The following is an 11285-nucleotide window of genomic DNA, read 5'->3' on the forward strand; positions in this document are numbered from 1 at the left end:
ACTACAACCTTAGTCTGATAAAAACAGTTTGTCAGCGCATACTATATATAGAAATTCAAGGTTTATTTCAGGCAATTAAACACTCCTTGCAATCCACTGTTTATAAACAGTAAACAATTTAAAATCGGAGCTTAAATATAACGAAACACTTTGCATTTAGTATGTACATGCGAAACATATGAATAGTTCTGATTTGACTATTATGGAAATATCTGCAAAATTGTAAACGTATTTTTCAAAGTTACGGGACAGTGGTAACATTGCAGTTTTGATATTGGTGGTTATAAAATACATTTAATACTGTAACAACTGCATGCACATTTTTCGTGTGAAATGATGACGTTTTTTTCTGCAGACAGAAACGTATGGGAAACAACTGTGTTCATTTTTTTGTCGACTTGTTGATTAACTCATATAGGGCAATATTTAGCTAATCCTTTGTATCAAAAGTAATCTACAGATTCAGTTCAATCTGCCTCACAAATTAAGTTAAATCTTATGAGGGTCAATTGATTTTTTTTTACTTGCGATGATTTGAGCTATTCATATCCTTAACTTGCCATTTCTAGACAGCACAATGTCAGCAACGCCTGCATATTGATTGTTTATTCTCTCTCTCCCGAGTTTCAACGGTATTCCATTGTATGCGTTCTCTATAATGACTTCCATGATAGGCGGTTTTTAGATGTATATACATGCAAGTTATGAAGTTGAAGTAATCCCAATTTTTGTTTACGTTATTTGGTTGACCGTTATAAAGTATTTGTTCTAAAGATGACCACAGACCTAATCCATTTATTTTCATCACTCTCCGGTCATCAGTTCACTCTACAAATATAGTGACGAATTTTATTTATTTTATGCAAATAGAGATATAGACACAGCTTTTTCCTCACTTGAAAAGATAGTTTGCCTGATAGACTGGTTCTATTCCAATCAAGTGAAGGCAAACCCTTTATAACCCTGAATAGTTTCAACAATTGGCAAAAGGAAAACCATGCGCAAAATCATAACGTTAGATCTTGCAGTTAACAAATCAAAATGAGAAAATGAGGTCTAGCTATTAGCCATCACCACTGACCTTGGGAACTTAATTTCAACACATATATATCCAACATCTGCAAAAAAGCATCCAGACAAATTTTATATCTTAAAAAGACTTCGCTTGAATGTGAACAAGTTGGAAAAATTACCAATATATCACTCATTCATTGTGTCAAACTTTAATTTATGCCCATTGTGTTGGCATTTCTGCAGTGAGGCGCCAAACACTACTAAAATTGAAAAAAGAGCACTCCGCTTAATTTACCAGGATAACAGTAAACAATAGAATTTAATTAAATGAAAATTAAATTCATTTATTGAATTAACATTCAGATGTATTGAGACTCGACAAACCGAGTCGCCCCTTTACTCTTTATGCTAATTTGAGCCTGACAGTGTGATAGCCGAGTAGTAAAAGTCCGTGCAATTTAACGGTCACTTTTACCTTGAAAACCGAACGGAGAGGACGTTAAGAAATTAAGAGATATATTCCACATACATCAAGATAAGTATTGTTTGAATTAGTTCATTTAAGAATTCATATTTTAAATTTAATTCGGATTTGAAGATTCCATTTATGTTTTTTGTAATTATAATTAAATTAACTTATTACTTCGTCGAATTAAATATGCGGCTGGGCCACGTGGTATTAGAAATTTTAAATGAATAATTTTTAATAGTACATGCATTGCCTAAATATTTTTAATTTCACATTTTATTTTATCCTTGATGCAGAATGTTAAAGTTTACCTGTTATAATTCGTAGAGACAGGTAGGTGTATGTTTTCAGGTTAAGTTAATAATAAATAATTTATATATTTTACATGTCACAACTCGTGATATACATGTACCGGTGAGTAATTTATTTAGATAAGAGACAATTTAAGGAATTAATTTATTGATTTAAGCTCAAATGATTGAGTTAATAGATATGAATAAAAATGAATATTGAAGTCGATGCATTGAAACTGTTATAAAAAATAAATTCAATTAAGAGACAGAATACTAATTATGTGATGTTAGTAAGTACTTCAACTTTTAACCTATTTCGTTTATACAAATGCCTAGAATTGGTCGACGAAGAAATAGGAATGGGCGCGCACGAGTGCCCGTTGTTGAAGCGCAACCACCAGAGAGACGACGCGGAAGGAGAAACCGTGCAGTTGCTGCAACAGGAATTCAAGATGTGGGGGCAGTTGTTGGTGAAGTACAAGCACCTCTTCCTCTACAATTCCAGGCTCCTTTGCCAATTGAAAGACAACCTGCCTCGCAAGGTCCCAAAACACCAGCACTGAACATACAAGTGCCATCTGCGCAAGTTGAAATACCAGCTCCTGTGCCAATGCGTTATCAAAATGGTGAGATAAATAATGATCCTATGCTTATACATAATCAGTCAGAATGTGATGTTTACGTATCTCAAAATTTGAAAGAAAAACTATGGAATAGAGAATTTATAGATTTGTCATTACTTCTTTATCAAAATTTGATTAGTCAAATTGACAGACCTCAAAATGTTATAAGTTATGATAATGCAGCTGGTTCACTTGTAATCACATCAAACAAAAACAGCAAAGTTAAATCTATTCAAAACATTAAGTCATGGACTGATGCATTTATCAATTATATGAAAATATTTATTCAACGTTTTCCAAATTTAGCTAGTGAATTGACCACTTATATGTCAATCATTAGAGGTACACAAGTGTCTTTTGAGAAGATTTATTGTTATGACCAGCAATTTAGATTAAGAATGGCAAACAATCCTACAAGACCATGGTCTTCCATTGATGGCATTTTATGGTACACCGTCATAGCTAATGGGGAACCGGAGGGTAATACAATTCAACAGACAAGTGAAGGTAATCGACCATGCTATGATTATAATTTTAAGGGAGCTTGTCATCGACAAAATTGTTTTTACACCCATTTATGTATGAAATGAGGAATGGCGCATCCTTTCGCTGGCTGTCCACAACAAGTAAATAGCAACCAGGCATATGCTTGTGCTCAAAATGCAATCCGAGGCACATATCAAAATACAACAAGATTTGCTAGAAATTTTGCACCTAGAACTCAAACACATTTTCAAAGAGCAGCGAATTCGAATCAAGGATTTAGACCTGGAGGAAGCAGATTCCCTGCCCTTCGAATGGCCGCACCACATACATTTAACAATTAAATTTTATATTTTTCATAATCTTTAATTAATCCGTTGGACATATGGTGTCTTGGCTTTACTCCGATCAATTTCACAGAATTAAATAAACTACTTTTCAATTACCCAAATCAACATGATGCAATGAAATGATATAAGGGATTTTCTGAAGGTTTTGGGTTAAATTATTTTGGGCCACGATGTAGGACTGAATTAAAAAATTTACATTCAGTCATCCAAAATCCTGGGGTGGTATGGGAAAAAGTCATTAGTGAAGTAAAAAATGGTTGCATAGCTGGTCCTTTTTTTTACTACACCTATATCTAATCTAAGGTGTTCGCCTATAGGTGTAATTCCTAAGAAAACTGGTGTTTTTAGATTGATTACGCACTTATCTTTTCCGCCAAATTTGAGTGTAAACGACTTTATTGATGAAAAGTTTACTACAGTAAAGTATTCGTCTTTTGACAGTGCTATTGATATGATTAAAAGATTGGGTTCAAATGTTGAAATTGGAAGAAAGGACATTAAATCCGCCTTCAGATTGTTAAAAATTTATCCAGGGTACTTTGATCTATCAGGGTTTAAACTTAATGAATATTATTTCATAGATAAATCATTGCCTATGGGGTACTCAAAATCAAATTGCTTATTCGAAAAATTTTCAACTTTTATTCAATGGGCTTTCATGAATGAGTCCAATTCAGATAATCTTGATCATTATTTGGATGATTTTTTATTTGCCGGTAAAAGCAATACCGAGGATTGTAAAAATCTGATGAATAGTTTTGATAGAGTATGTTGTCGTCTTAGAGTCCCAATTGCTCATGAAAAAAACAGAAGGCCCAACAACAAAACTTAGTTATTTAGGTTTACTTATAGACACAGAAAAAATGCTAATACAAATTCCGGAGGACAAAGTATTGGAGGTAAAGTCGAAAATTAAATGGGTATTGGGTAGGAAAAAGATAACTTTAAGGGACCTACAATCTTTGTGTGGGTCATAATCTTTTTGTGCAAAAGCTCTACCTGCAGGCAGAGCATTTAGCAGACGAATTTATTTGGCAAGTAGTCACGCAAAGAAACCACATCATTATGTCGGAATCACAGACGGCATGTATCAAGACTTATTGGTATGGGAATTATTTTTAGACAAATTTAACGGCATTAGTTACATGCTCGACATTGATTGGACTTCAAATTCAGTTTTACAACTATTTACTTACAGCGCTGGTGGTTCAACAAAAGGGTGTGGCTGCTATTTTCAAGGTAAATGGGCTTTTCTTAAATGGCCTGTAGTATGGTCTGGTACTGAAGTTCTCAGGGATATATCATATTTAGAAATGATATCTATTGCAATATCTGTTTACTTATGGGGTAATCTATTTCAAAAAAAGAAAATTTTATTTAATTCGGATAATAATGCCGTGGTTGAAATTTTAAATAAGAAGACGTCAAAATCTATACGAATTATGAACCTTGTTAGACACATAGTATATTGGTCGTTATTAGGCAATTTTCATATAAAAGCACAGTTCATTCCTTGTTATACAAATATAATTGCAGATTGTATTTCTCGTAAAAAATTTCAGAAATTCAAAAGTCTGGCTCTAACAGCAGATACTCATCCAGCTACAATTCCGGAGGAATTTTGGAACATTTGAGGCCAGAAATAGCAAAGCTATTTGACGCATCGAATTCTCAGAATACATGGAAAACGTATAACAATGGACTGACTTCATTTGTTTCATTTAGATTAAAAGAAGGTTTAGGAAATACATGGCCGCCCAGTATTTCGCATTTAGTAAATTATGTTGCTTATTTATCAAAATTAGGATATACCCCTGTAACGGTTAAGGTGTACTTATCAGGTTTAAGCTATTATTTACGAATAAATGAGCTCACAGATTTGACTTCATCGTTCATTATACAAAAAATGCTAAAAGGAATGGACAAATTATATGGTGTAGTATATAGTCGCAAAACTTTAGAAATATTAGCTCGATTAATACACTCGTTGCAATTTGTCTGTTCTTCAGTATATGAATGTACGTTATTTAGATCCATGTCTTCATTAGTATTTTTTGCATTTGTGAGAATCGGTGAAATTACAATTAATAGAAATACACAACATGTCAATAACAATGATGATGTCAATGTTTCACATCATTCACAATCTTCATATATCACAATTCCCTTTTCGAAAACATACCAAAAAGGTTTATCTACAACAATAACAGTTGAAAGTTTTAATCAAGTAGATATTTGCCCGGTGAGATTGTTATTAAACTTTATTTCAATCAGACACAAAAAAAATGGACCACTTTTTTGTCATTTTAACAAAACCAGTGTAACACGATATCAATTTTCTAGTGTACTATGCAAGACCATGAAATGTATTGATTGTAATCCAAATGAGTACAACACGCATTCATTTCGTGCAGCTACATATTTTGCTATGAACGGTCATACTAATGAAGAAATTATGACTTTAGGTCGTTGGAAATCTGCATTCTTTAAACGTTATATAAGAATTGGGCTAACCAAATAACTTATAATTTCAGCTTGTCTTAGTAATGAAATATGGATTATTGGTTCTTCAATAATATGCATTGCTCGTGATCACTCGGAGAACAGACCTTCAGGTAGTAATTTAGGTCTTTTAAAAAATAATAATTGTTTTTTGCGATGGGCAGGCAAATCTGGTATAAAATGGGACGATGTTGTTGGCACCGTTAACAGCATAATTAATTTATGCAACAAAATTCCACATGCGTTGATATTGCATTGTGGTGGGAATGACATAGGAAATGTACCACGTGGTGCTCTGCTATATCACATTAAATTCACAATAGCAATTCTGTCTCGCATGCTCCCAAATTGCTCTCTTATATGGTCAAGCATTCTTCCCAGGCGTTCATGGCGTTACTCTAGTGATGACCATGCCATGGAAGTTACAAAAAAGAGAATAAATAGGGGAGTGAGATCTTATATACTCAAAAATGGAGGATACATTATCAAGTATCCAGATTTTGACGACCGTCATCCAGCGCTATATTCTGACGATGGAGTACATCTATCATTTATTGGAAATGGTATTTTCTTGAATCAAATTCAATCAGCAAGAGAAACATTCATAAAGTATCCACATTGTGTTGTATTTCCTTACGATCACCTTTAATTTAAAATAAACATAGTTCATACTGACAATGGATGAAAATACATGATATTTTGTGAAATTTGGTTGTTATATCAATGTTGAATTCGCATATGTTTTATTATTTTGATTTTTTAAATGGTGTTGATAAGTTGATTATAAAATTGGACATAACTGAATTGTCATGGGTAAATTTTGTGGCGGATTATCATTCTGTACTTAAAGTCCGAATAATAATTTTGGCGAAATTTACTTCATTTTATGCAGACTATGGATAGCCCAGATGCTAATTCTGAAATATTGCTGAATGGACCTCCCTTCAGTACACCAACTTTGGATCGCCCACCTGTGATACAATGATTAGTTCAATCGTCATCAACATTTTATTGATTGACAAATATTTTGGTTGTGTACTGTTGTTGTAACAGTTGTTGTATGAATGAATTTTGATTGAATGTTGCCATGACAATTCAATATCCAAACAAAATCAGTGTTTGTTATTTGTTGTAGTGAAATACAAATCAAGGCATCAATGGCGTCTGTTCGTCAATTCTGATATTTGGTTAATTTACACCAAGTGATAACTTTGATCAAATGATATATTCAATAACAGCACATTATGATGATTTTTACTTTTAAAATCTATACCGTCGTCACTTTTAGTAAGACACCTAAGAATCTATAATACTAAAATAATCAGGTCCAATTTGTCAGCCGTCATCGGGTAAAAACAACAAATCAAAGAATTCAATTTTATGTAAAGCTAATATAGGACAATGGTGTTGACTAAAAATTACACAACTAAAGACCCTTTTGTTTACTACATAATTAATATTGCCAATAATTAACAAGTTCCGGTTCGAATCCGAAACCGATACCAATAGTATATTCACCTCCCAGCAGACACAACAACGTTGAATCAACATTGAATAAACCTCAGATTTCAACGTTGAATTGATGTTGAAAAGTAGTGTTGGATTGAAAATTGATATGACGTTGAACACATAACGTTGTTTCAAAATCAGATTTCAACGTTGAAAATAGGTTGAATTTTGGTCTAAATTTGGTCGAGGTTTGTTGAAAACAAGTCGATTGGTGGTTGAATTGTGGTTGTTGTATGTAGAAATCAGGTCGGATGTTGGTTGTTCTGTGGTTAGTGTATGTTGAAATCAGGTCGAATGTTGGTTGAAGTGTGGTTAGTGTATGTTGAAATCCGGTCGAAGGTTGGTTGTTCTGTGGTCAGTGTATGTTGAAAATAGGTGGAATGTGTGCCCAGGTAAACTTTTAATGGTTGAATTGAACGTTTTTAACAGCTGAAATGATTACCTTTTATTATATCCATCAATGCCATTTTATGCGTAATAAAACTGTCGCACAACTATATGTTGGTGGTTGGTGTACATGTAGTTTGTAGTTCTGTTGGTATACATTTTTGTGCCTTCACTTTTCTTAATAGACATGATCTTGCTTTACTTATAATTATTATGTTCACACTCAAAATATGTTTGTGACATAACACAGTAGTTATATAACAAGTTACCCACATATGCCCCTTACAATGTCAAACAAACACAATTAATCTGATTACTTAATTTTATTTAAAAAAAAATAGTCCATCTGCTAGACTTCTTGTACTGTTGTTCCATATTGTGGTCTCTAATTTTTACATTCGAAACTTGTTACTACAGCATCTGCAACAGAAAAAAAAAACATATTGTACTATCTTTTACAAAACTGGGTTAATTTCATTATGCAGCCCAAATAAAAAACACTAGTGTCATATGAATGATATAGTTATTTCTTTAAATATTTATCAATAGCTATCATGACACTTTTTTTTAAATTTGAGTTCAGATAGTAAATAATAAATCATTTTAATAAAAACAAACCTAAAGATTTTAGTAGACAAAGATGAAGGGACAATTTAAAAGAAATTGTGACCAAAATCTCATACACTTTTATGTGAAAAAAACAATGGTGTATATTTCAATACTAACCTCTTATTATTTCAATCGGTCAAGCTTGGACACCATAGGCATATTTATTCTTTTTACCCGAGATGTACTTTACAGACATGGATTTTTTGGTAAGACATCATCTACAAAAAAATACGTTTATTTAATTACAGCATTTTCAAATGATTAATTCCCTCCTGAACTAATAAATAAACACGCTTACAAAAACCTTAAATTGGGGACTTTCTGATTTGAATTTTCCTCGGAGATCACTATAATCTATTGTTGTGATCTTACATTTTTTCAATAATTGGTTGAAAAACTTTAAGTCCAATAATTATTATTGTAGCATTACGGGAAGTTTGTCCAATCGAGAATCAAACATGATTCTGGAATCAGTGGCAGATCCTGAAATTTTCATAAGGGGTCCACTGACTTAATAACAGAGGGATAGGGGGCTCAAGTCATGCTTCAGTGATTCATTATATAATCAACCAATTTTTCCCTCTCAAGGGGGACCACAAGCATTGAGATTTTGCCAGTCACTCATCTTGAGAAACAATACTGCACCACAAGCACCGAGATCTTGACAGTCACTCATCTGACAGGCGCACCACCAAACGGTGTATTTAGGATTTTGCTATATACACTGGTCATAATCACAGGCCTAGGTTGACACTACTTAATTCAATCATTGTCACATTGTTCCCTATTGTAGTATTTTAATCAGTATGACTTTCTTAGATGACAATACGAATACAAAAAATCTGGACTTAAAATAAGGCGTATATGTACAGTTTTCAATTTGTTAGCCGGCATGGTGTAAAACCGCGAATCAAATAATTCAACTTTATTTATAACTAATATAGGACAATGCTGTTGATTAAACAATACTCCATTCCATGCCTTTTTTTCCCCCCAAATAATTAATATTACCAATAATTGATAAGTTCCAAGGTCGACGGGTTCAAACAGAAAGATTTTGAAAGCAGAGAAAACTGTGCATTTTATAATCGGCTTGACTTTATCAGATGACAATACCAATACTAAAATAAGGCTTACGCATAGTTATATACTTAACCCGCGATATCACGGGTGTGTTCTAGTATCATGTATGTATTTAAAACAATTAATAAAGAAAATCAAATATACCTTCATGATCTCATAAACATTAAAGAAACACAATTATCTTTCAAGCATCAAAACTTAGCTGATATGTCTGCAGTAAGAACTAAAGATATGGATTGAAATCTTTTAAACTATTGAAGGAGTTGCCAGACCAATTTAGAACTGAAATGTCTTACCCAATTTAAGAGTATAATAAACTTACACAATGACAACGAATGCCAGTGCAATTCATGTGCTTACTATTTGGTTTATTTCTATGTTTTATGTTACAGCATCCAAACATGGTAGTACTGCTAATTATACTTTCATTCATTTTGTGTTTTATTTGTGTAGCTTTATATAATGTGTGGTAGATGTGCATAAATGGTTTACGTTGCTGCTATAATATTGCTTTTAGCTTAGTTCTCAGACATAAATATATCATGGGGTATTTGAATTAGTTTCGCCTAGCTTAAATGTGCATGAAATATATGTGATAGTCTTTTATGTTTTAATATTAGTATTGCGTTTTTGTATTGTGTAAATGTATGCATTTGTCGTTTATAAAAGGTAAAAAAGCGTATGTATAATGGTATTGTTATGGGACATGCAGACATTAAATAAAGCTTTTGATCTGATTTGAATACGGAATTTGTAGTTACCATGATCATAACGACGGGCATCACATGTGAAAGAGGATATTATCTTTTTGGACCACACGATGTCATTTCTAAGTTATGCTATTTAGCCTTTAGATTTTCGATAAAGTGGTTTATCTTTTTGATTTTTTTTTTCAATTTTTTTGCAATGATTTTGGCGGTCTTTAATTGACTTCTGAGTTTGGTTCTCCTTTGTTATCTCCCCCTTTTTTAACAAATGTGTGTGTTGTTAATGATCTATATTAGTTTGATCTTGTCAAATTAGAATATGTTTAAAAACGTTTATGGTCAGACATTTTTGATGATATTACCAAAATTATGTTATCCTAAAAGAGTTAAAATGTAAAGATAAAAGACAGCACCGTCTACCTCGGATAGAGAAAAGTTTGCAGATGGCTATAAGTGTTTTAAAGAAATGTATTGTACCTAATAATACTATCTCCACCAAACAACAGGGAATCATGTCAAATACAATTTTACTGAACTAGACTTGACGAACTGAACCATTATATATATATCTTATATATTCACTCTTAATGTTTTTTTTTTATCATCACGACCACGATGTTTTTTTTATATTGCATTCAATATTGATATCTTTCAAATGTCTTGGCGGTAAAGCGATGGACTTTAGTTAAAGAAAAGTAGAATTAACGACCAAACAAATATCAATGAAGATATTAATTACAATTATTTGAAAAATCTGATGAAAACCTTAAACTTAAATACACGAATGACCTGATTATGCAAAATCACTCAACAAATTTAATGTACTGTTGCTGTGAGAGTTAATAGCAATAAATGAAAGTATTGCGTTATAAAAGTTTTCCAAAATAACGGATACATTTGAAGGATCAACTGATTTCTAGTCGAAATAAATGGAATTAATTATACTGCAAAGGTCATCTGTTTTACAAGATCAATTTTATAAACCATGTGGAGAATTCTTTAAAATTCTCAAACACTTAAGTCTGTGTAACGTTCTTCAATGAAATTCCACTTCTATGCCTAGCCGTTTTATGTACACTGTAAAACAATCAAAGTACCAAAAATGTATATAAGGACAAATTATCTTGATTTGTTTAAATGTCATTCTCCTTGTGAACATGGTTTGTAAATCAGTATTCATTTATAAAACACGGCAACACCCCCATACATTGCACCAGCTTGACGAATGAGACAGGAAGTGAAGTTTTGTTTGAATG

At 32.5% G+C, this 11285-nt stretch overlaps 1 long non-coding RNA gene across 1 annotated transcript; it reads right to left on the reverse strand.

The window, feature by feature from the left end:
• Positions 1–7938: 7938 nt before the first annotated feature.
• On the reverse strand, positions 7939–8526 carry LOC143049254 (uncharacterized). Its single transcript, XR_012970149.1, has 2 exons — positions 8357–8526; positions 7939–8050 (listed from the first exon to the last, which is right to left on the reverse strand). It is a non-coding gene; the product is annotated as an uncharacterized LOC143049254 (long non-coding RNA).
• Between the last annotated feature and the right edge of the window lie 2759 nt (positions 8527–11285).

This window comes from Mytilus galloprovincialis, chromosome 10 (genome assembly GCF_965363235.1).
Source record: "Mytilus galloprovincialis chromosome 10, xbMytGall1.hap1.1, whole genome shotgun sequence".
Lineage (NCBI taxonomy): Eukaryota > Metazoa > Mollusca > Bivalvia > Mytilida > Mytilidae > Mytilus > Mytilus galloprovincialis.